A 27,131-nucleotide genomic window follows, 5' to 3' on the forward strand; every position below is an offset into this window, starting at 1 on the left:
GCTAGATTTTGGCAAATGATTTCTCTGCATGTATTGATATGATTGCATGATTTTTCTTTAGCCTGTTGATGTGATGGGTTACATTAATTGACGTACAAATTGCCAACCATCCTTGCATACATGAAATAAATATCACCTGGTCATGATGTACAATATTTTATACATTGTTGGATATAATATGCTAATATTTTGTTGGTGGTTTTTGCATCTATGTTTATGAGAGATATTGGTCTGTAGTCTTCCTTTTTGGTAATTTTTTATGACTTTGGTATTAGAGTAATGCTGGCCTTGTAGAATTAGTTAGAAAATATTCCTCTGCTTCTATTTGCTGGAAGAGATTGTACGGAGTATTATTTCTTCCTCAAATGTTTGGTAGAATTCCCCAGTGATGTTATCTGGGCTTGGTGGCTTTCTGTTTTGGTAAGTTGTTATTGTTGATTCAATTTCTTCAATAAGTATAAGCCTATTCAGATTATCTATTTCTCCTAGTGTGAGTTTCAGTAGATTGTATCTTTCAAAAACTTGGTTCATTTTAACCTATGTTATCAAATTTGTGGGGTTGAGTTGTTCATAATATTATTTTACTATTTTTAGAATAAAGGGGATCAGTAGTGATGGCCTCCTTTTCAGTTATTATACTAGTAATTGGTGTCTTCTTTTTTTTTTCTTAATTAGCCTGGCTAGAGGCTCATCAGTATTAATTGTTTTAAGCTCCCAGATGTTGGTTTCATTGAATTTCTCTATTGATTTTCAATTTTATTGATTTCTGCTCTGATTTTTATTATTTATTTTCTTCTATTTGGTTTAGATTTAATTTGCTTTTGTTCTTCTAGTTTTCTAAGATGGGAATTTAGATTATTGATTTTAGATCTTTCTTTATTCTAATATATGCATTCAATTTCCTTCTAGGCACTGCTTTCACTACATCCTGTGAATTTTGATAACACATATTTTCATTTTCATTTCGCTTGAAATACTTTAAAATTTCTCCTGAGACTTCTTCTTTGGCCTGTGTGTTATTTAGAAGTGTACTGTTTAATTTTTAGGTACTTTGAGATTTTCCAGCTATCTTTCTGTTGTTGATTTCTAGTTTAATTCTATTGTTTGAGATCATACTTTGAAAGACTTCTACTCTTTTACATTTTTAAGGTGTGTCTTATGACCCAGAATGTGGTCTATATTGGTGCATGTCATGAGAACTTGAGATGATTATAGATTCTGCTGCTGTTGCATTAATTATTCTATAAATGGCCATTAAAATTCAGCTGATTGATGGTGCTGCTCAGTTTGATTCTGTCCTTCCTGATTTTCTGCCTGCTAGATCTGTCAACCGCAGATATATGTGTGTGGAAGCCTCCAATGATAGTAATTATTTATCCATTTCTCTTTGTAATCTGTCAATTTTTACCTCAAGTATTTTGATGATCTGTCGTTAAGCATATACACATTAAGACTGTTATGTCTTCGTGGAGAATTGAACCTTCTATTGTTATGCGATAAAAGAACTTTATCCCTGAAAAATTCTTTTTCTTGAGTCTTTGTCTGAAATTAATTTATCTAACTTAGCTTTATTTTGATTAGTTTTAGCATGGTATATCTTTCCTCATCCTTTAACTTTTAATCTATCTGTGTCTTTGTATTTAAAGCAAGTTTCTTGTAAACAGAATATAGTTGGTTCTGTTTTATATCCACTCTGATAGTCCCTGTCTTTTATTTGATGTATATTATTCACATTTAAAGTGATTATTAATATAGTTAGTTTAATATCTATAACTGTTACATTAATGTTTATAACTGTTTTATATTAGTTTCCTTTTGTCTTCCTGTCTCTTTCTGCCTTCTCTGATTTTAAATGAACATTTTATATAATTCTATTTTCCCTTTTTGCCCAGTATCAATTATAATTCCTTTTAAATGTCTTACGGTTTTTCTAGAGTTTGCAATATACATTTACAACGAATCCAAGTCCATTTTTAGATAACACTGTACACTTAACATGTAATGCAAGTATCCCATAACAGAGTATTCCTACTTTCTACTTCTTATCTCTTATAATATTGCTGTCATTCCTTTCCTTTAGGCTATAACCATCGATTACATTGTTGCTGGTACCATTTTGAACACTTGTTTATCCATCAGATCAATTAAGAAACTTTTCATAAAGAGATTTTGTTTGACCTTCATTTATTCCTTCTCTAATAGTCTTCCTTTCTTTATGTAGTTTCAACCTATAGCATTCTCCCTTTTTCTGAAGAACTGTTTTTAAACATTCTTTTCAAGGCAGGTCTTTTGTCAACAAATTCTCTCAGTTTTTGTTTGTCTAAGAAAGTCTTTATTTTTCCTTCACTTTTGATAATTCCACAAGATATGGAATTCTAGGTTAATGGGTTTTTTCTTTAGAGACTTTAAATCTATCACCCCACTTTCTTCTTGCTTGCATGGTTTCTGATGAGAAATTCAAAGCAGTTATTATATTTTTTTCTCTCCAGGTAAGGTTTCCCTCACCCCATCCACCCTTGCTCCTTTCAAAGTTTCTCTTCATGTTTGGTTCTCTGAAGTCAAAATATGTTATGTCTGTGGTTGCTCTGATAGTTATCGTGTTTGGTGTTGTTTGAGTTTCCTGGTTGTGTGGCTTGGTGGATTCATTTACTGCCCCATAACAAAGTATAACAGATTGTATGGCTTAGACAATAGAAATTTATTATCTCATCAATAAATGTGAGGGTAGAAGTGCTCTGGATACTGGAAGTCCAAGAACAAGGTGCTGGCAGGATTGATTTCTCTTGAGGCTGTCTCCTTGGCTTTCAGAAAGCCACCTTCCCCTGAGTCCTCACATGGCCTTTTCTCTGTATAGCCCCATCTCCTGAGTCTCTTCCTCTTAGAACGACACCAGTCATTATTGGATTGGGACCTCACCCTTATGATCTCATGTGACCTTAATTACCTCTTTAATGGCTTTATCTCTAAATACAGCCACGTTCTGAGGTTACTGGGAGTTAGGGCTTTGACCTAAGTTGAGGCTGGGGGAACAGGAGGACATAATTAAGCTCATAACAATATCTATCATTACCTTGGGGGAAAATCTCAGTTATTATTGCTTCAAATATGTCTTCTGTTCTTTTCTCTTTCTTCTCTGATTTTCCCATTACATGCGTGTTATGCCTTTTATAATTACCCCACAGTTCTTAGACATTCTGTTCTGTCCTCTCTTTCTCTATTTTTTTTTTTTTTTGACAATGTCTCAGAGCTCTGTCACCCAGGCTGAAGTACAATGGCATGATCTTGGCTCACTGCAACCTCTGCCTCCTGAGTTCAAGCAATTCTCATGCTCAGCCTCCTTAATAGCTGGCATTACAAGCATGCGCCACCATGCGCTAATTTTTTTTTTTTTTTTTTTTTTTTATTTTTAGTAGACACAGGGTTTCACCATGTTGGCCAGGCTGGTCTTGAACTCCTGGCCTCAAGTGATCAGCCTGCCTTGGCCTCCCAAAGTGCTGGGATTACAGCATGATCCACTGCGCCTGACATGTCCTCTCTTTTTATACATTCTTTTCTCTTTGTATTTCAGTTTGGAAGTTTCTTTTGACACATGTCCAAACTCTACTGATTCTTTCCTCAATCGTGTCCAGTCTATTGATGAACTAATTTTTCATTCTTCATCTCTATTACATTTTTTATTTCTTGAATTTCATCATAGTTCCTTTTAATTTCATATCTGATGATTCCCATATATTTTCCATATTTAGTCGGGTTCTCATGCTTGCTCTGACTCTTCAAACTGTATTTTTGTCTTTTAGTGTGCCTTGGAATTTTTTTTGTTGTTGACAGTAGGATGTGATGTACTAAATAAATGAGGCATACAGGCCATTACTGTGAGGTTTTATGTTTATCTGGCTAGGAATTGAGCTGTGTTTACTGTTTGCTGTAACTACAGGCTTTAGAGGGTAATATCTCCACTGATGTCCTTGTTTTTAATTCCCTGCTGTTGTCTTCGGGTTTTCCTAGAAACTTCTTCTTAAATAAAGTATGGGTCATACAGTTCTTTCCGTTGTGTTCATCTGTTATTATACAGGAGCCCTACTGGTATTGTGGTAAGGTGCAGGGGAAGGGGGATGCTTTGTATAATCTGATGATCAGGACTCAGTCCCACAGTGAGCCTCTACCCCTGGGCAGTGATCTCCACACGTGCTCCTTGGGTTTTTGGGGTTTTTCCTCTTTAGGTGCAATGGGAAGGATAGAGGGCCTGGAGTTGGGTATTTCCCTACTCCCAGGTGGTTTAGGCTCTGCTATAATCTCAGTCTGTTGGGTTCTAGGTAATACAGTTTCTTTTGAGACAGGCCGTTGTTAAGAAGAACTGAGTGACCTGGGTGTATTTCAGAATGGTTACTTTTTCCCTCTCCCTTGTTGGAAGCATCAGGAAATTTCTCCCTGACCCTCATTTTGCAAACCTAGTAGGGCTCCTGGAAGTAAAAGTCACAAATATGTGGCAGCCCCCTTAAAACTGCTCCCTGATCCTCAAAGGAGTTTTTAATGCTCAAATTAATCCACACTGAGCCTCGAACAACTAATAAGTTGCAGTTTAAGTTTTTCTATCCCAATGCTGGTTTTCCCAAAGGTTTCTGTTACACTAGGTCATGATTCTCTGTACATTTCTGTCTTTGTCTCCAATCATAGGGTCAATGGTTTGCCCTCTGACATCAATCCTCTGAGGGATTTAAGAGGAATTGTTGGTTTTTACTTCTTCAGCTTTTTTTTCTTTGTGAGATTGGATGGGAGGGATGACTTCCAAGCTCCTTAAATGCCAGAGCAGACTCCAGAGAGCAGATTTTTGCAAGGGAAAGAAGGATAAACAAAGCATGGCTATGTTGTTTTTATTTATTTATTTTGTTTCTGCTTTTCTTTCTTTTTTACACCCCCTTCAGTATTTCTACATGGAATAGTCTCTGAGTCAGCCTCTGAGAGTAATGGGATACTTAAAGTTGGTTGTTTCTTCTCCATGAGTTCTCCCTTTCCAATGAGCTTTGGAAAGTATCTGAAATCCAGCCATTAGTGTCATGGAAAATGTCTCTTTTGAGGTAATTATTTTCCCCCTTGGTTTCCCTTTAGCTTTGGAGCTGCTGTGAAACAGAAAAGGAGAGAAACCTGGCACTCTCAATTGGCAGGGCATGGATAAAAGGAGAGAGAAATAAAATAAGATTGTATTTATCTAAGCAGAATGCTAATAAGACTTGCATGTTTTTAAACTTTATACATTTTCTACCATCAACCTGTAAAGAATAAAATTAGCATGTTAATGTTCCAATGTTTGTTCTCAAAGCTATCATAATCGATGAGTGTTTCTAAATTGATGTGCCCTGGAACAAGATCAGAGATAGATCCAGGAGGAAAAATAAAACATTACATCTTACCAGGAATATCTCATCATCATTCAAAATTACAGATGCTCTGGGATAACTGCAATTTTAAAGCACAAAATAAGCAACATTAAAAATATCCACAGATTCAGCCAAATTGCAGTAGTGTAGTCTCCTAATTTGTGAAAGTGATGGACTTTCACATAACTTCCTTAATAAAAAGGAACTAATTTTAGCAAAAACGAACAACAACAAATCCCATTTTAGCAAAAACGAACAACAACAAAACCCATTACCTAATATGACAGTGAGAACCAACTCATTGTGTAAGACTATTTATTAAAAGAAACTAAAACATTTAAGGCATCTTAAAAAATGAAAATTATGGCCCAAAGTATTCTACTCCTTTCGAAAATATTCCAAGTTTTTGTCATTTCAAAACACAAAACTTCCTGATCAAATGTGTAAGTCATTAAAAGGTCTGGCTTTTACCTTATTTATACAAGGACTAAAACATCTGATTTACTCTCTAACCCAGATTTTTACATGTAGGTATGCATGTATATGAATAATGCTCATGCATATAAATGTATTATATGCATACTTACATCATGCATACATACAAAATAAAAACAGTTATTCACATGGAGATTAAAATATTCTGAAACATGGTATCTGTAAAATAAAATTAAAACCATATTAATATGTTTGGGATGTATCCCTGGTTTATAATCTCAATCTCTAGAAATGCTCTCTGTTGTACTAAAAATAGCTTCAGATATTAACTGAGCCACCAGCTTGGAAGTGTTTTGCTGGTTGTCTCTCCAAATGCTGAAGCAAGCCTGCTGAGATTAATTGCTACTGACCTGTGCTACTGGTTTCCAGTTTGGCTCCTTCCTCCCTGTAAGTATGCAGGCTTGTAGTCTTTTCATCTAAACCCATCAGCAGAGATATGAAAAGAGAAATAGAAAATATTTGGTAGCAATAGATATTCAAACAAGCCTAATTAGTGTCTGTTTTATTTTGTGTCTTTACATTATTACTCATATAGTATACAAGAAAAAAATTCCATTAATGAAAACAGAGTATGCATATGTAAATATATATATTTATTTATATATTAAAAATTATGTGTGTGTGTGTGTGTGTGTTGGGAGTGAGGAAAGAATGATTGCTTTATGTATAAAGCCCAAAATTGGAAGCCTTGAAATTCATTACAATTTGAACTCAGCAAAAGAAGCAATGTGCTTCCCAAGAAGGAACTAGTTCTGAAGCCTTTACAGGTCATTAGAATATTTTGAGGATTGGCCATCTCTCAAGTGCATTATATTTTACTGTTTCTTGAAGTGTGGCCCTGACTTGCCTGTGACAATGGGGATGATTTTGAAGTACAGATTACTGGCCTCTTTCCCAACCAATTAAATCTGGGCTGTAGCTCAAGCATTGACATTATTAATAAGCTCTTCCAGATGTACATTAAAGTGTAAAAACCATTATATATTTAGTTTACTGGGACAAATTAATTTGATATTTGCATTTCTGGTGGTTTGTACTTTTTGTCTCATTTTAAATGGTTACTCCTGCTTGTCCAACTACATTTTAAATAATAGTATATCAGAAATTGGAATAACACTTACCAGCTTACATCACACCTTTACATACATTATCTGATTTAATCCCTCACAGAAAATCTTTTTTTTTTTTTTTTTTTTTTTTGAGACGGAGTCTTGCTGTGTTGCCCAGGCTGGAGTGCAGTGGCACGATCTTACCTCACTGCAAGCTCCGCCTCCTGGGTTCACGCCATTCTCCTGCCTCACCCTCCCGAGTAGCTGGGACTATAGGCCCCTGCCACCTCACCTGGCTAATTTTTTTTTTTTTTGGTATTTTTAGTAGAGAGGAGGTTTCACCGTGTTAGCCAGGATGGTCTCCATCTCCTAACCTCATGATCCTCACACCTCAGCCTCCCAAAGTGCTGGGATTACAGGCGTGAGCCACCACGCCCAGCCAGAAAATCTTTAAAGTACAGTAAGCCATACTCTACAAGTGAAAATCACAGTCAGATAGATAGAGGACCTACCCTATGACTAAAAACAATTGAGCCGGGATTAGAACCCAAGGTTTCTGACTGAGTTTTACGCTTTTCTCACTCCATCAGACTTGCCTTAAATTCATGGTCCACTGGGCATGAGTGTTTTTCAGTTGGATTTCCATACCATTGTTGTGTTTACAAGACTTACAGATAGCTGAATGTTTAGCTATAGGCACCCAGTATGCAGTGGCTATCCAATTCTAAATTAAAGACAAGAGATTGGTGTTGGACAGAAAGATTTTTGAGTCCCTAGAGTCAGATTGTAGTTAAAGCCATGGTCGTGGATGAGGTCATTCAGAGAGGACATGTAGACGAGACAAAAAGACGGCCCATGTTGGAACCATGTATAAAGAGAACATTAACATTTAAGAAGAAATCACCAGAAGAAGAACCAAGAGAGAAAATGAGAGATGTAGGGAGATCAGATTTCAGGGAGAGAATGAGAGGTGAAGAAGCAAAGGCAGCAGTAACCTTGGACTGCTTTCCCGAGTATTTGGCAATGAAATGAGAGAAAGAGATGGATGGATGGATGAATAGATAAGGGGAAAAAGAGAGAGAAAGAACCTCCCTGCAAGATGTAAATGATGCTGAGTCAGTGGTATGGTGTTCAGTATGGAAGGGAGTTGGATTTATTTGGGAATTAAGAGGAAGCTTCAGTGAAAGGAGAGAGATTGAGAGAGAGAAAGACAATCAATGCATCTGGCACAGATGTTTAGCTTTTGCCCAGGATATAGTAGGAATGAACTAGAGAATTCTTTAAAAAAAATTTTAATTGGCCAGGTATGATGGCTCAGGCCTGTAATCCCAGCACTTTGGGAGGCCGAGGCAGGTGGATCATTGCCTGGCCTGACCAACATGGAGAAACCCCATCTCTGCTAAAAATAAAAAAAATTAGTTGGGCGTTGTGGCGCACACCTGTAATTCCAGGTACTTGGGAGGCTGAGGCATGAGAATCTCCTTGAACCTGGGAGGTGGAGGTTGCAGTGAGCTGAGATCACACCACTGCACTCCAGCCTGGGCCACAGAGTGAGACTCTGTCTCAAAAAAAAAATTAATTGACACATTAATAGTTGTACGTATTTATAGGGTACATAGTGATGTTGCAATACATATAATGTACGGTGATTAGATCAGGGTAATTAGCATATTCATTATCTCAAACATTATTATTTCTTTGTGCTGGGAACATTCAGTATCCTCTTTCTAGCTCTTTGAAACCATGCATTATTGTTAACTATAGTCATGTTACAGTGCTACAGAACACTAGAACTTATTCCTCCTCTCTAGCTCTAAATTTCTATCCTTTAACAAATCTCTCCCTAACCCCTCTTCCTCCTACCTGTCCCGGCCTCTAGTTTCCTCTGTTCTACTTTTTACTTCTGTCAGATCAACTATTTTTTAGCTTCCACATATGAGTGAGCACATGCATTGTTTAACTTTCTGTTTCTGGCTTATTTCACCTACCGTAATGTCCTCTGGTTTCAAGGGCCAAATGCCCCACATTTATTTACATACAAACCGTGTTCCATAGAACTTTGATGGATAGAGTACATCACACCTGACAGCAGCAAGACCTTTTGAGGAACTGAACCTTGATGACAGTATATCATGCAAGTATCTATATATATATACAAAATCATTTCTTTCCTTAAAAAAATGTTCAAAATATGTTCAGGGATAAATACAAGATATAAAAATATGAAAGCAAGCACAAAACAAAACCAAATATCAGAACTTTCCCAAAGAACCACAAACGGAAGGGACAGAAGAGCATGTCTACTGCACTTTAATAAAGCGGGGCTACCAATGCTAAATACACTTACTGAAGTGACTGAACTAAACCCAGGTGGCTCGGTGTTTAGTTTAATGGCCAGTTGCAATACAAAGGTGGCTGCACTGGTAAGTCAGTGGTTGAAGCTGTGCATCCCAACTTCAAGTACCAGAACATTTGCCAGTAGCACCCAGAACAGGAAAGCCTCAATTCCTTAGACAGCAAGAGGTTAAGTCAACTGTGTCAAGAGCCAGAGAAATACTTGATATTCTTAAATGCATTTCTATCATAGTTAATAAATTACATGACAAAAACCTGACTATATAGATCTATTGGCCTACTACTTCTATTGTAGTCCAGCCCTTTCATAACTGTATCTCCCTGTGCTCTTGAAGCCAGCCTTGCAAATTGGGCCATAGTTTTCCATCCCTGCTATCATTTAGAGCTGAGTTTCAAAGACTTCTGGTTATTACACATTTAGGTAGGGTAAAAGATTCCATGGCTGTGTTATCTTACTCTAGGTAAGTTATAGGTAGAAAAATAACTTAGTGATAATAATAAAGTGACACTATATAGGCAAAATTGTAGACTAGGGGTGGGAATATACAAGGAAAACAGACTTATTTGTTTCAGAAGATGGGGTATGGATAACTCACATTTGTACTGTAAAATATACATATTTTTTGGTGAAATAATTGGAATTTTAGTCTAGAAATGTCAGTGATGCAAATATGCTTCATTGCACTGTATGGGATTCACCAAACAACTTATAGCAAACTAAATTGATGAGGATGACATAAACATAAATTTTCAACTTAAATTCATGAACATCAGTCTCTGAAAATCATGACCAACTCAGAACAACACTGAGGAGCAGTAATAAAACATCCTCTTGGAATAGAAAATTACAGAATCCCAATTATCCAAGGACGTGTGCATTCACAACTTTGTGATTCTGCTGAGTATGATGTGACAGTCAGACTTTCTAGGAAAGTCCGAATTAAGAGTCCTCAGGAAATTTTATTAACAAGCAAATTTAGTTCATGCGTTCCCAATGTTAGCATAACCTTTTTGCATGTTGTCTTGCAGCCCTGGGCTGTTTTCTAGTCCTCAGAGCAGTGGACTTCAGGTCTTTCTTTGAGAATCACAGATATAGGTAGCTTGTTTGCATTAACAAACTTTCCTAGTCCCAATTCCTTGGGTAAACCAAGCGGTCCTCCTAGTTTTCTTGTGAATTAATTGCATCAGGTAAACAGGTACCTTTTTCAAGTGACAATAGAAGCACTTAGAGGATAATAATTCTGGTCATTCACAGGTGAGGGAGAAATTACTTTGGAACCTGGGTGCCTTCTGTCTTAGGTGGAGCTTTTACCTGGCAGGGAGGGAGTGGAAGGGAGGTAGAGGGTTTTGACAGTGTCAGTGTAAGAGCGACTCCCCTTTATGTAAATGTAGGCTTAACAGCTATAGGAAAGACATTGATTTATTGATTCATTCATTCATTCATGTGGGCTTAAGAACTACAGGAAAGACATTCATTCATTCATTCATTCATTTGTGTGGGCTTAATAACTGCAGAAAGTGCATTTGTTTCATTGAAAATTTTTCTTTTTTTAATTTAATTTAATTTTTATTATACTTTAAGTTCTAGGGTACTTGTACACAATGTGCAGGTTTGTTACATATGTATACATGTGCCATGTTGGTTCGCTGCACCCATTAACTTGTCATTTACATTAGGTATTTCTCCTAATGCTATCCCTCCCCACTCCTCCCACCCCACGACAGGCCCCGGTGTGTCATGTTCCTCACCCTGTGTCCAAGTGTTCTCATTGTTCAGTTCCCACCTACGAATGAGAACATGTGGTGTTTGGTTTTCTGTCCTTGGATATCATTGAACATTTTTCTAAAGAAAAAGTTAACCATGGTGGCTATGGTAAAAACAAAAACTGTTCTGACTTCGTAAGGAGATTCCTTAAAAATCAAAGAATGGAAGGGAAAATTAAAAAATAAAAATAAAAGAAGACCATGGGTAAGATTATTTATAATTTAAATCAAAACTAATGGCATGTATTTTATGAATCAGCACTCTTATTCAATGAAAATTCCATTTTCTCGAGTCTAGCGGTTAAGGCTGACAAGACGCCATGTTTAACTTGGTTGGTAAATGTGTCTACAGGAGAGGACTTATCATTGCTTCAATATTGAGGGGTGAGGGGAAACAGAACATTGCTCACTTATTACAGGATAAGATTTACTTTTTGATCAAACATTGAAGTTATCTCAACGTGGGATGTTTAGAGACAGGGCCTTTCACTAACACCCTAGGTGGTAAACATTCTACCTCTGCTGCATCCCTTGTTGGGGAACAGCTTTTTGTGGTATTTTTGAAACAACAATACTGCTTTTAAGCTCAAGTGACCTGCCAAAAAAATTCTTTCATGAAAACCTGCTTAAAAGGAAACACATGTCTAAGCTCATCTTTTCCTTGAGCAAAGAAGGAGTGGGGGAACTTTAGTATTTTATTTCTACATTCTCTTAACAGAAGGGAGATTTATACTATTTTATTTATAAGATTTATACTAGTGTATTTAAAATATACTATTTTATTCTCCTGAACAAGGGAGACTAAACCTGAGGAACCCTAACCATGTTTTGACATTTTTTCAGGTATGATAATTGCATACACTAAAACTCTCTGTTGCCCCAGGATGTCAAGGCAGTGTTAAACCTTGACTTTCTTTAGTCATGGAATGTCAGAGCTGGAGGGAATATAGGGGGTCATCCCATTCAACAGTTTCAGGTAAAGGTGAGGCAGCCAAAATCCAGAGATCTACAGGAAACACCAAGCCAAGATCACACCTCTCCTTCCTGGCCAAGTTTAGAATACACTAAAAAGTTAGGTAAGTAGGAAGATGCCTGAATCCTTCGCTAGAGTATTTAACAAAGATTTTTTATAACTTATTCTTAAGCAGCTGTACCTTTTCTCAGGCTCTTAAGTATACCAAAATTGTTACAGCATTGTATTTCTAGCTTTGTTATGGGACCGATTTTGTGAAACTGTTTTATGTGATTGACCTGAGCTATGCTTTTTTGCTAGGTTTCAGGTGTCAGGTTTTGTTAAAGAGGCTCCTCTTTGAGCCAAGAAATGTTTTTCTAAGGCAGCCCAGTGCCCTGCTGTTGCTTTCTGGTTTCTTTGCAAAGCTTTGGCCAGCTCCCAGCTGTTATAATAAAAGCAACAGTGATAACACATTGTACTCCTAGATCACAGTGCTATTTGTCAAGGTCCAGTGCTATACCACAGGTTGGATTCCCTGGAGGGAGGTAGAAATGGCAAGGCTTGCAAAGACTGCTTATACTTATTTCTGTTTTAGGCATGTTTTTCTAGCTTGGAAAAGAAAAATGTCTTTGCTTAGGTTATACGGAGGACCTAGAATTCCTCTGCCCAAGTGATTATTCCAATTCTTGGTTCAAACCAAGAGATGAAACGCTGTAGAGTTCAATGTGTCAAGAGGGACGTCTGGGAATGGAGTCACCAGCACACTACTTTGCAATTGCTGAGTGCACTCTGAAGGTTAAATCCTGCTCAAAGGCTGGTGCAGTACCCTGGGAGGGCATTTAATGATGTACCTGTGCGGGCTATCCAAAGCACAGATACGCAGACACAGGAGGAGTTATCAAAGAGAATAGTTTCACCACCTCTTTCCGGAGTGATTAACACAGCCTTGTTGTGAACTTTATAGATACTTGCTTAGAGTTCCTAGTCTCCATCTAGTATTACTATGCCTCAAGCCACTGTAGCAAAAGTACTTTCAGAGGATTTCCCTGCTAAAACCAGTGTGGGCAATATGGGTGGTAGGACTATGCTGGGCAGATGGTGTGAGATGGAACCTGGGAAATTAGTAGCTCCAGGTTCAAAGCCCCAGCTACCATTTTCACTGATGAATTTCACATCATAACTGACATGACCAATTTTTAAAATGCACATTTACAAATACTTGTTGAGCATCTAGTCATGTGCAGGGCATTCTGTTCATGCAATGGCGGGATTAGAGGTAAGATCCCTGGTGCATGTCATCTTAGAGCCAAGGAGAGGAAACAGAGTCCAAAAACAAACTTTACACTTCAGTGTAGCTCCAGCATGACCTTCCCCTGATGACTAATTCTTTATCCGGGAATACGTTTGCTCAGGACTTGAACTCCACACTCCAGCACTTCCACTGAGTGCCCTGAGTGCACTGCATTTTCCCATTCCTTCTGTCTTATCCACCAGGAAGAATATAAGTTTTGGAATCAGACTAACTGGGCCTCATATCCTGACTCAGCAATTAATAGTCGATACCTTGTGTCAATGACTTCACTTTTTTGAGCCTCAGTTTTCTCAGTTGTGGTTGGCTGTAAAATGGAATCTGATTTTGAGATCCCGTTTTATACCCAATCATACATAGTTACTCAGTCAGTAGTTTCCTCCCTTCCTCTCTCTGCCTACCTGTCGCTGCTTCTTTCTGGTTCTTCTATTCTCTCTATTGAAGATATTGCAAAATCTTTGTTGGTAACAAGGGTTCTTTTACATATTCTTCATTATGTTTGACATATATCATGTTAACAAGGCAGACGGATAAGAAAATCAGGGTTGCAGTCTTAGTTATTGCTGGATTCATGGAACATAAGATTTTTTTTTTCTGACTTCCTAAAAAAATATGGCAAGCACCAATTAACACATAGTGCTGTGGCAACAGTCTTAAATGGATTTTGATTTGCAAATCATATTATTTTTGTCTTAAAATATATTCATTGGTTTCCTTGGAAACTTTAAGTTGATTTTAAGGTGTACATTGTAAGTTTCAAAGTTTATAATCATAGTGACATGGATCATTTGAGCATCTCCTGGTCTTTATTTTTTTTGTACCCTGAACTGGCAAAAGTGTTAGCTACTGGTAATTTTTAAGGGCAAGCACCCTATCTTGCTTTAGAATCATTTATGATGTTTGTATATTTAGCCACGCATGAAACATTGAAAATACCATGCGTTGTGAACTGAAATTGAAAAAGATCTGAACTGTCCCTTATTCAACATTTTAAAAATATGTTTATATCCATATACTGTATTGTCTTCTGTGGACCAAGTATAATGTCCAGATCATCCAGCTTGATTGGCTAATGATCAATATTCCATGCTTGGCAATTCATATAAACTTTTCCAGACCTTCTTTGCCAACACTCATTGAAATAACAGTTTCATTTGTCCCATAAACTCAAAATAGAGAAAAAGTACTCTTTTAAAGCAGGTTTTCTAAAATTTAGATTTCTGTTGATTAATCCCTCTGGGCAATTTGAGAGAGACAGAAGAAGGAAGGGAGAGAGAATAAATACTACCCTTTTACAAAACTGCAGATAACAAGCATGTATTTCAATAAAAATACAAAACATATGACTCTAAATAAACTTACTCCAAAATTACATAAGAAAATAAGTTAATTTTATTCTCACACTTGATTGTGTGTTTGTGTGTGTGTGTTGAAGATGAGCTGTTACACATAGACCACACACAAAATGCAGCAGAGTGTACTTTAAGAAATGTCAAAGCTTTGTAACACTCCTGTCCTGATCTTTTCTGGGGGAAGGTATTATATTACTCACTTTTAATTCACATATTTAATTATCTTAATTTTAAATTTTCAATAAATTTTATTCTTTTCTCCATCCTGACTCTCTCCTCCCAAAAACAGGGAATGACTTATGTTGTGTCTTGGAACTAAGAGAAGCCAAAACTTAAAATTTACTTGCCTGGAATGAAGATGAGAATGCAGAGTAGTAACAGATGCCACCGTTGTAATTAAAAGCTATCTTAGTTCATTTAGTGTTGCTATGAAGGAATAGCAGACTCTGGGTAATTTATAAAGAAAAGAGGTTTATTTGGCTCACCGTTCTGCAGACTGTACAAGAAGCATGGCACCAGCATCTGCTTCTGGTGAGGCCCTCAGGCTGCTTCCTCTCGTGGGAGAAGGTGAAGGAGAGCTGACGTGTGCAGAGATCACATTGCAAGAGAGGAAGCACAAGTGAGGTGGGAAAGTGCAAGGCTCTTTTTAACAACCAGCTCTTGTGGCTGCTAAAAAGATAATTCACTCATTACCACTAGGATGGCACCAAGCCATTCGTGAGAGATCTGCACCCATGACCCAAACACCTCCCATTAGGCCCCACCACCACCATAGGGATCAAATTTCAACATGAGGCTTGGAGGGGTCAGATATCCAAACCATAGCAAAAGCCAAATGTTGCGAAATCTTGGACTCATCATAGGAAGATCAGCATTGTTGTGGGGAAAATAACTAGGCCAGTTCTGCCAACTATAATTATCTATAATTATGTATTTTTAATATATAATTAATATATCATTGATATAAATATATTATTCTTCCACTAATGAATAGGCAATAACCCTTAAGTGACCAAGAAGATTTGTGCTGTCCAACACAGAAGCCTTTAATTACATATGACTATTTAAATTTAAATATTCCTCAAATTAAATTAAAAATTCTGTTCCTTCATCTCCTAGTCACATTTCAAGTGCTCTATAGCCACATGTGGCTAATGCCTACCATATTGGACAGCACAGACATACCACATTTCTGTTATCACAGAAAGTTCTAGCAGACAGCACTGATGAGCAAATTTTCTGGCCTACTTGATAGATTTGTTTCCTCTTCTTTTTGACAGCTGATTCTTTGTTGCATAACCCATGTTCTTGTCACTCATAATTCTGTGCAGCATGGTCTTGAAAAGTTTGAACTCTGCCTTTATGATTATTTAAACTTTGCTATCAGAACACCAATATGTTTTTCTTGCATTTTTATTATGAAAGTAATTTTTATTCCCTGTAGAAAACCTTCAAAGTATGGAGAGAAAATACAAGATAACACAAGACAACCTAAAATTACCTAGGAATTATTAGCATTTCTAAAATTATAGTATGTTGCATTTTGCTACTTTTAAACACATATACATATTCTTCAAAATACAATTGTATGTCCTATTATTTGCTTGATATTATGTTATGATAAGTTACTAATATCATTTAATTCTCTACAAAAACATTGTTTTAGTAGTTGCATAATATTCTGTCATTTAGATGTCCCATAGTTGTTTAAATATTTAGTTTTGTTTCCTAGTTTCTCCCTATTGTAAACAAACCAGTAATTGACCATCTTGGAATCAAGTAATTACATTTGTCTGATTTAAAGACCAGCCTGGGCAACATAGTGGAAGTTTGTCTCTATTTTTAAAAAATAAAAATATATGAGCATATATGGCAGTTGAATAGAAGTGACAGCATCAAACATTAGAAACATCTTGTCTTTCTGGTTTTGTGGCTTAAAATGTGACCCAGGGCTCATGCATATAATCATGTCCTAAAATTTCCCTGTTAAAGGTGCAAAGAAATGTAATGATAGTGTGCTCCAGAAAAAAAAAAAAATAACAATGGTATCCAAATAAAATATATTTATTTTAAGTTAACATTTTATTTCATCATCTTAGCAAAATATTACCATGAGATTAGCTCTTCACAGCAAAGGTTCTATAGTAAGTAGAGATACATCTAAACAGTTGTAATGCTTCTTATTTGTAGTTTTTTGTAGTTTAAACTCAACCAATTGTATACAAAAACATATTTTTCTATATAGTTGACAAGAAACATTAGATTTTTACATCCCTGATGGTTTTAGTAGTTTGCATTTGAAATAGTTTTCAACTGAGACCTTCTGTCTTACCAATTGATTGAATTTATGGAAACCATTTTGTGGGACAACTTCCTAAGGGAAAGCAGCCTTTCTGATGAATAAAATCTGGAGAGAAAAACATTTCGATGGCTCTATTGACCCTTAACTTAAAGGGTTGTCAGAACTAAAATGCCCTATTTCTTTAGACACAAAGAAATGGTAGCTAAAAATGTAACAATACATTACTAGGTGTATCAGAGAAAATATATAACTAGATGTGAGAAACAAAGAATGAATTTAAATGAAGAGTGATAAGTTTGAAAGTCTGCAGAGGTCTGGGAGAATACTGGATTTAATATTCCACTAGGAGTGGGAATGAGAAGTAATGCTCCCAGAGTGACAGTGAACATGACTTGGAGACCATACATAATGAGGAGCAGTGACTGAGACCCCAGAAGAAAGACAGGACCTCAACGTCAAGCCATTCTAACTATGCCAGCCAACCCAGGGAAGCAATAAGGAAGCAGAAAGAGAAACAAGTTAGTATCTTAGAAGAAGTAAAACCCCAAGCCTGTGCTATGCATAAGTATGATGTCAGGAATCACCAAGCCAATAAATAAACATAAAAACTGGGTTCGGGCTTTCGAGCCCTTGGAATACTTGGTGTGGTAGGTTATTCTTGCATTGCTATAAATACCTGAGACTGGGTAATTTATAAAGAAAAGAGGTTTGGTTCTGGTTCCAAGATGGCTGAATAGGAACAGCTCCAGTCTACAGCTCCCAGCATGAACGACGCAGAAGATGGGTGATTTCTGCATTGCCAACTGAGGTACCAGGTTCATCTCACTGGGGCTTGTCAGACAGTGGGAGCAGCCCATGGACCATGAGCCGAAGCAGGGTGGGGCATCGCCTCACCTGCGAAGCACAAGGGGTCGGGGAATTCCCTTTCCTAGCCAAGGGAAGCCGTGATAGACAGTACCTGGAAAATCGGGACACTCCCACCCTAATACTGCACTTTTCCAACGGTCTTAGCAAATGGCACACCAGGAGATTATATCCCATGCCTGGCTCGGAGGGTCCCACACCCACGGAGCCTCGCTCACTGCTAGCACAGCAGTCTGAGATCGAACTGCAAGGCAGCAGCGAGGCTGGGGGAGGGGCGTCTGCCATTGCGGAGGCTTGAGTAGGTAAACAAATCGGCCAGGAAGCTCGAACTGGGTGGAGCCACCGCAGCTGAAGAAGGCCTGCCTGCCTCTGTAGACTCCACCTCTGGGGGCAGGGCATAGCTGAACAAAAGGCAGCAGAACCTTCTGCAGACTTAAATGCCCCTGTCTGATAGCTTTGAAGAGAGCAGTGCTTCTCCCAGTATGGAGTTGGAGATCTGAGAATGGACAGACCGCCTCCTCAAGTGGGTCCCTGACCCCTGAGTAGCCTAACTGGGAGGCACCTCCCAGTAGGGGTCGACTGACACCTCATATGACTGGGTGCCCCTCTGAGATGAAGCTTCCAGAGGAAGGATCAGACAGCAACATTTGCTGTTCTGAAATATTTGCTGCTGTGCAGCCTCAGCTGGTGATACCCAGGCAAACAGGGTCTGGAGCAGACCTCCAGCAAACTCCAACAAACCTGCAGCTGAGGGTCCTGACTGTTAGAAGGAAAACTAACAGGGCTGGGCGCGGTGGCTCACGCTTGCAATCCCAGCACTTTGGGAGGCCGAGGCGGGCGGATCACGAGGTCAGGAGATCGAGACCACGGTGAAACCCCGTCTCTACTAAAAATACAAAAAATTAGCCGGGCGTGGTGGCGGGCGCCTGTAGTCCCAGCTACTCGGAGAGGCTGAGGCAGGAGAATGGCATGAACCCGGGAGGCGGAGCTTGCAGTGAGCCGAGATTGCGCCACTGCACTCCAGCCTGGGCGACAGAGCGAGACTCTGTCTCAAAAAAAAAAACTAACAGAAAGGACATCCACACCAAAACCCCATCTGTACATCACCATCATCAAAGACCAAAGGTAGATAAAACCACAAAGATGGGGAGAAACCAGAGCAGAAAAGCTGAAAATTCTAAAAGTCAGAGTGCCTCTTCTCCAAAGGAATGCAGCTCCTCGCCAGCAACAGAACAAAGCTGGATGCAGAATGACTTTGATGAGTTGAGAGAAGAAGCCTTCAGACAATTTGTAACAACAAACTTCTCCGAGCTAAAGGAGAATGTTCAAACCCATTGCAAAGAAGCTAAAAACCTTGAGAAAAGATTAGACAAATGGCTAACTAGAATAAAGAGCATAGAGAAGACCTTAAATGACCTGATGTAGCTGAAAACCATGGCATGAGAACTACATGACAGATGCACAAGCTTCAGTAGCCGATTAGATTAAGTGGAAGAAAGGGTATCAGTGATTGAAGATCAAATGAATGAAATGGAGTGAGAAGAGAAGTTTAGAGAAAAAAGAGTAAAAAGAAATGAACAAAGCCTCCAAGAAATATGGGACTATGTGAAAAGACCAAATCTACGTCTGATTGGTGTACCTGAAAGTGACAGGGAGAATGGAACCAAGTTGGAAAACACTCTTCAGGATATTATCCAGGAGAACTTCACCTACCTAGCAAGGCAGGCCAACATTCAAATTCAGGAAATACAGAGAACGCCACAATGATACTCCTCGAGAAGAGCAACTCCAAGACACATAATTGTCAGATTCACCAAAGTTTAAATGAAGGAAAAAATGTTAAGGGCAGCCAGAGAGAAAGGTCAGGTTACCCACAAAGGGCAGCCCATCAGACTAACAGCTGATCTGTCAGCAGAAACTCTACAAGCCAGAAGAGAGTTGGGGCCAATATTCAACATTCTTAAAGAAAAGAATTTTCAACCCAGAATTTCCTATCCAGCCAAACTAAGCTTCATAAGTGAAGGAGAAATAAAATCCTTTACAGACAAGCAATTGCTGAGAGATTTTGTCACCACCAGGCCTGACTTATAAGAGCTCCTGAAGGAAGCACTAAACATGGAAAGGAACAACTGGTACCAGCCATTGCAAAAACATGCCAAATTGTAAAGACCATCGATGCTAGGAAGAAACCACATCAACTAATGAGCAAAATAACCATCTAACATCATAATGACAGGATCAAATTCACACATAACAATATTAACCTTAAACGTAAATGGGCTAAATGCTCCAATTAAAAGACACAGACTGGCAAATTGGATAAAGAGTCAAGATCCATCAGTGTGCTGTATTCAGGAGACCCATCTCATGTACAGAGACAACACATAGGCTCAAAATAAAGGGATGGAGGAAGATCTACCAAGCAAATGGAAAAAAAAAAAAGCAAGGATTGCAATCCTAGTCTCTGATAAAACAGATTTTAAACCAACAAAGATCAGAAGAGACAAAGAAGGTCATTACATAATGGTAAAGGAATCAATTCAACAAGAAGAGCTAACTATCCTAAATATATATGCACCCAATACAGGAGCACCCAGATTCATAAAGCAAGTCCTTAGAGACCTACAAAGAGACTTAGACTCCCACACAATAATAATGGGAGATTTTAACACTCCACTGTCAACATTAGACAGATCCACGAGACAGAAAGTTAACAAGGATATCCAGGAATTGATCTCAGCTCTGCACCAAGCAGACCTAATAATTCTCACCAAGCAGAGAATTCCATAGACATCTATGGAATTCTCCACCCCAAATCAACAGAATATACATTCTTCTCAGTACCACATAACACTTATTCCAAAATTGACCACATAGTTGGAAGTAAAGCACTCCTCAGAAAATGTAAAAGAACAGAAATTATAACAAACTGTCTCTCAGACCACAGTGCAATCAAACTAGAAGTTAGGATTAAGAAACTCACTCAAAACTGCTCAACTACATGGAAACTGAACAACCTGCTCCTGAATGACTACTGGGTACATAACAAAATGAAGGCAGAAATAAAGATGTTGTTTGAAACCAATGAGAACAAAGACACAACATACCAGAATCTCTGGGACACATTTAAAGCAGTGTGTAGAGGGAAATTTATAGCACTAAATGACCACAAGAGAAAGCAGGAAAGATCTAAAATTGACACCCTGACATCACAGTTAAAAGAACTAGAGAAGCAAGAGCAAACACATTCAAAAGCTAGCAGAAGGCAAGAAATAACTAAGATCAGAGCAGAACTGAAGGAAATAGAGACACAAAAAACCCTTCAAAAAATCAATGAATCCAGGAGCTGGTTTTTTGAAAAGATCAACAAAATTGATAGACCACTAGCAAGACTAATAAAGAAGAAGAGAGAGAAGAATCAAATAGATGCAATAAAAAGTGATAAAGGGGATATCACCGCCAATCCCACAGAAATACAAACTACCATCAGAGAATACTGTAAACACCTCTATGCAAATAAACTAGAAAATCTAGAAGAAATGGATAAATTCCTGGACACATACGCACTCCCAAGACTAAACTAGGAAGAAGTAGAATCCCTGAATAGACGAATAACAGACTCTGAAGTTGAGGCAATAATTAATAGCCTACCAACCAAAAAAAGTCCAGGACCAGACGGATTCACAGCTGAATTCTACCACAGGTACAAAGAGGAGCTGGTACCATTCCTTCTGAAACTATTCCAATCAATAGAAAAAGAGGGAATCCTCCCTAACTCATTTTATGAGGCCAGCATCATCCTGATACCAAAGCCTGGCAGAGACACAACCGAAAAAGAGAATTTTAGACCCAAACGTCGATGCAAAAATCCTCAATAAAATACTGGCAAACCGAATGCAGCAGCACATCAAAAAGCTTATCCACCGTGGTCAAGTTGGCTTCATCCCTGGGATGCAAGGCTGGTTCAACATATGCAAATCAATAAACGTAATCCATCATATAAACAGAAACAAAGACAAAAACCACATGATTATCTCAATAGATGCAGAAAAGGCCTTCGACAAAATTCAACAGCACTTTGGGAGGCCAAGGCGGGCAGATCATCTGAGGTCAGGAGTTCAAGACCACCCTGGCCAACATGGTGAAACCCCGTCTCTACCAAAAATACAAAAATTACCCGGGCGTAGTGGCGGGCGCCTGTAAGTCCCAGCTGCTTGGGAGGCTGAGGCAAGGAGAATCGCTTGAACCCAGGAGGTGGAGGTTGCAGTGAGCCGCGATCGCACCACTGCACTACAGCCTGGGCAATAGAGTGGGACTCCATCTCAAAAACAAAACAAAACAAAACAAAAACAAATGTTACCTCTTTCTTCATTGAGGCCTTTGACCATCATAAAATCTGAAGTAGCTCTGCCCTTTGCACCCGCTGCCTCCCTCTCTCTGCCTCCCCTTTCCCTAACCTCCAGCTGTCACACACACAGCCTAGTGGTTAACTGAGTCAATTCTGATCTAATGCCTGGCTTTGACTGTCGCCTCCACCAAGAAAGTACTCAATCTCGTCCTCTCATCCTGCCTAAATTGCCTCATCAGCAAAATGGGAAAGTTGATACCACCTCTTCTCAACGCGCGGCTGTGCAGTTTAAACAAGATAATGTATGTGAAATTCTTGAATAGTTATTGGCTCATGGAAGGCATTCAATAAATTTTGGACATTGTTATTACTTTATTCATATTATTCTACATTGTCACACCACAGACCAGTACAAAGTAAGCCCTCTGAGAGCAATGATAGCCGACTGCGTTCATCGCCAGGTCTCCAGGCCTTAGGAAAAGCTGGGCACAAGGTGAAACAAAGGAATACATCCAGTATCCACACATACCTGTCTCACTTTTCCTCCTTCTTCTATTTTCTCCCCTTAAACGCAGAATTTCTACTTTTCTCCAGCAATTGAAGATACTTAAGTTCAGCACCTCATGCAATTAGCCCACATAAGACCCCTTTACCGTTTTAGGATTCTTAAAATTCTTTGTAAAGCTGCCATCTTCTAGTTTTACCAGGTGAGACTGAAAAAGTACCTGGTGCAATGGCGCCCTCTGCAGGTAGACAGAAGAATTAACGTGGTCCCAGCTCCAGGAACTGCATTCTTGAGGGACATCACCTGTGCAGGTGCAACTGGAAGTGCTGTCTTTTCTGCCCTGTCCAAGATATTTTTTGCTTAGTATTTCTCTATAATGTAACCTCATTGAGGATAGAAGCTTTGTCTATACTCCCAATCCCATCACCAATATAGTAAGCACCCAGTGCATGTTTGTTGAATAAGTACGTAATAGAAAAAGAGTAGTTTTCAATCTTTGTATCCCCAAGTGGCCCAGCAAAATGGGGAAGCTACCGATAGAAAATAGTGATCAGTTGATTAATTGTATGCAACGTTTGGGTAGCAAGATAAGTCATAATACAAATAAAAGGAATGAGGGAACAGAAAGAATTAATAATTAAATAGGAAATTAACAATAGAATTATTTAGTGACACTGAGGTATCCACTTAATAAAACTAGTTACATGTTTTAAATTGAAGTATATTTTGAGATAATTTTTAAAAAATATTTAAAAATCATTGGGCAATATATTCAAGATGCAACAGACACATGTAATTAATCGATATTGTTTACAAATCTTGGCAGTGCAAATTTATTGCAGTTCTACAAGGAAGAGACACTTGACAAATGAGACACTAAAATAACTCTAGGTCCAACCCTGTGGTATCTCACTTAAAAAATAACTCTATATAAAACTATATACTCTCACACCTGTAATCCCAGCACTTTGGGAGGCTGAGGCAGGTGGATCACGAGGTCAGGAGATCGAGACCATCCTGGCTAACACGGTGAAACCCCATCTCTACTAAAAATACAAAAATTTATCCAGATGTGGTGGCAAGCGCCTGTAGTCCCAGCTACTCGGGAGTCTGAGGCAGGAGAATGGCGTGAACCCAGGAGGCGGAGCTTGCAGTGAGCCGAGATGGCGCCACTGCACTCCGGCCTGGGCAAAAGAGCGAGACTCCGTCTCAAAAAAACCAAAAAGACAACAACAAAAAACTATATACTCAAAATGATGTTCAAAAGGATATTTCATTTATAAAAGAACTTGCTATAATTTTCTTTTGAGTAGAAACTTATGCAGTGACCTAAAAGTACAATATATCTAGTAATTCCATACATTACTTTCCCTCTGTAGTTAACATAGAACTCTCCAACACATCATCTCCAGGAATTCTTACCTCAGTCCTATGGAATAGACACACCGGGTATCTTTATTCTCATTACACAGGTGAGCAAATCGGGATGGTCAAGAGACTCATCCAATATCACAGTTAACAGGAAGGCCAGAACCCAAGGTCTTCAAACTCAGGGGCCATTGTTCCTTCTACTACACCACATGGCATGTTCTAGAATATCTGTGAATGTGTCTTTCCACGTTAGTGATCAGAGGATCAGACAATTAAGCAAGTGATCACTATTTTCTTCCCCATGTTGCTGGGCATTTTGGGGAGAAAAAGATTGAAAATTACCCTTTTTCTATTCTAGGCATAGTCTGACTCTAATGTCCTGAGTAATTTAGCCAGCAGTTTGGGACTCTCAGTCTTGTATTGGTTAGATCATCCTTTATTTTTAACACTCTGCTTATGTCTCTCTCTTTTTATTTGAGAAAGAAGAAAAAGAGAGAGAGTGGTGAGGAGTGGGAATGGGAAAGAATCCAGTGGAAACAGGTTCAGATATTCAATGAAATGTGCATTTGCAGATCATTTGGGGTTTACATTTTTATAGACAGTTATTTTATTAAGCGAGATGCCATAGGGTTGGATACAGTTATTTTAGTGTCTCATTTGCCAAAATATTCAACAGATAATTCAACCATGATTCTTTTGGTCCAGATTCAATGAACACAGATTTGAATGACAGAACTTTCCTTTGAAAGTCGCACAGCTCCGCTGGGCTTATCCGTTGGGTGTCATGTTCCTCTGGATGGATTATTGTGGTACTTTAAAAAGGTGCAAACTCTCAGAACCTGTCACTTTGGTTGATACGTTTAAATAAGAGACAGAGAAATTAAGAACCCTTGACCTAGTATTATGTGAGATTTACATGAAAGTATTACATGAACATTTACATGGAAATATTTTAACCATTTTGCTTGGAACAGTGGCTCAGAATTATAATTATCATAATAGTTAAAGTATGGTATTTCTTACTCTATTACATTTTTAAAAATAGATATTGCATTGGTTTAAAAATAATACTGTGAGCAAAATAATATAAAGCATTGGTTTAAAAATAAATACTGTAAGCAAATAATGTTACCTATGAAAGAATGAAGTTAGGAGTTATTATAGAATATGAGAGTTTTGTATGTGTTATTGTTACAGAAAACATCCTTTTTTAAAACTTTTATCTTAGGTTTGGGAGTATGTGCGCAGGTTTGTTATACAGATAAACTCATGTCACAGGGGTTTGGTGTACAGATTATTTCATTACCCAGGTATTAAGCCTGGTACCCAATACTTATGTTTTTCTGCTCCTTTTCCTCCTCCCACCCTCCACCCTCAAGTAGACCCCAGTGTCTGTTGTTCCCTTATTTGTGTCCATGAGTTCTCATCATTTAGCTCTCACTTATAAATGAGAACATGTGGTATTTGGTTTTCTGTTCCTGGATAATGGCCTTCAGCTCCATCCATGTTCCCTCAAAAGACATGATCTCATTCTTTTTCATGGCTGCATCGTATTCCATGATGTAGCCGCTCCACATTTTCTTTATACAATCTGTCATTGATGTGTATTTAGGCTGATTCCATGTCTTTGCTACTGTGAATAGTGCCGCAGTGAACATTCGCATGTGTCTTTATGTGAGAATGATTTCTGTTCCTCTCAGTATAATCCCAGTAATGGGATTGCTGGGTCAAATGGTAGTTCTGTTTTTAGCTCTTTGAGAAATTGCCATACTGCTTTCCACGATGGTTGAACAATTTACACTCCCACCAACAGTGTGCAAGTGTTCTCTTTTCTCTGCAACCTCGCCAGCATCTGTTGTTTTTTGACTTTTTAGTAATAGCCATTCTGAATGGTGTGAGATGGTATCTCGTTGTGGTTTTGATTTGCATTCCTCTAATGATTAGTGATATTGAGCCTTTTTTTCATATGATTGTTGGCCACATGTATGTCTTCTTTTGAAAAGTGTCTGTTCATGTCCTTTGCCCACTTTTAATGGGGTTGTTTGTTTTGCTCTTGTAAATTTAGTTCCTTATAGATGCTGAATAGTAGACCTTTGTCAGATGCATAGTTTGCAAATATTTTCTCCTATTCTATAGGTTGTGTCTTTGTTGGTAATTTCTTCTGCTATGCAGAAGCTCTTAAGTTTAATTAGATACTATTTGTCAATTTTCGCTTTTGTTGCAGTTGCTTTTGGTGTCTTTGTCATAAAATCTTTGCCCATTCCTATGTCCAGGATGGTATTGCCTAGGTTGTCTTCCAGAGTTTATAGTTTTGCGTTTGACATTTAAGTCTTTAATCCATGTTAAGTTGATTTTTGTATATGGTGTAAAGAAGGGGTCTAGCTTCAACCTTCTGCATATGGCTAGCCAGTTATCCCACACCATTTATTGAATAGGGAATCTTTTCCCCATTGCTTGTTTTTGTCAGCTTTGTCGAAGATCAGATGGTTGTAGGAATGTTCCCTTATTTCTGGGCTCTCTATTCTGTTCCATTGCTCTATGTGCCTGTACAAAAACAACCAATACCATGCTGTTTTGGTTACTGTAGCCCTGCAGTATACAAAAACATTCATCAGTGTTCTCCAACAGAGGGAATAAGACACAAACGCATATTTGATTCTTCTTATCCAGAGTAGCAGTGTTTTATAAAGTTGCCTTGAACACTGAATTAGGGAATACTGAATCATTGATCCTGGGGGAAATACAGGATAAGTTTCCTGCAAGCCCCGGTCACATTTTTTTGTCAGTGGATCAACACACAATCTTCATGCATATGTGTTTCTGTTTAAAGACGTCTTATTTAATATATATTGTTAATTCATTAATACTGAGCTCACAGGCAACAGCACTATAACTCATGCCTGAATGAAGCTTATCTAACACAATTTTTCTGTAAGTCACACCACAGCCTTCCCTGATTAAGAAACACTAGACAGCACTTCAGTACTACTCTCGGGGCCTTTTTTTTTTTTTTTTTGAGACAGAGTTTTGCTCTTGTCGCCCAGGCTGGAGTGCAATGGCACGATCTCGGCTCACTACAACCTCTGCCTC

At 38.3% G+C, this 27,131-nt stretch overlaps 1 protein-coding gene across 5 annotated transcripts in view; it reads left to right on the top strand.

Moving 5' to 3' along the window:
* Window positions 1-27,131, top strand: part of RGS7 (regulator of G protein signaling 7) — a 582,263-nt gene that overhangs the window by 451,677 nt on the left and 103,455 nt on the right. The gene's annotated exons all lie outside the window — the stretch shown is intronic.

Source organism: Nomascus leucogenys, chromosome 5 (genome assembly GCF_006542625.1).
Source record: "Nomascus leucogenys isolate Asia chromosome 5, Asia_NLE_v1, whole genome shotgun sequence".
NCBI classification, from domain to species: domain Eukaryota; kingdom Metazoa; phylum Chordata; class Mammalia; order Primates; family Hylobatidae; genus Nomascus; species Nomascus leucogenys.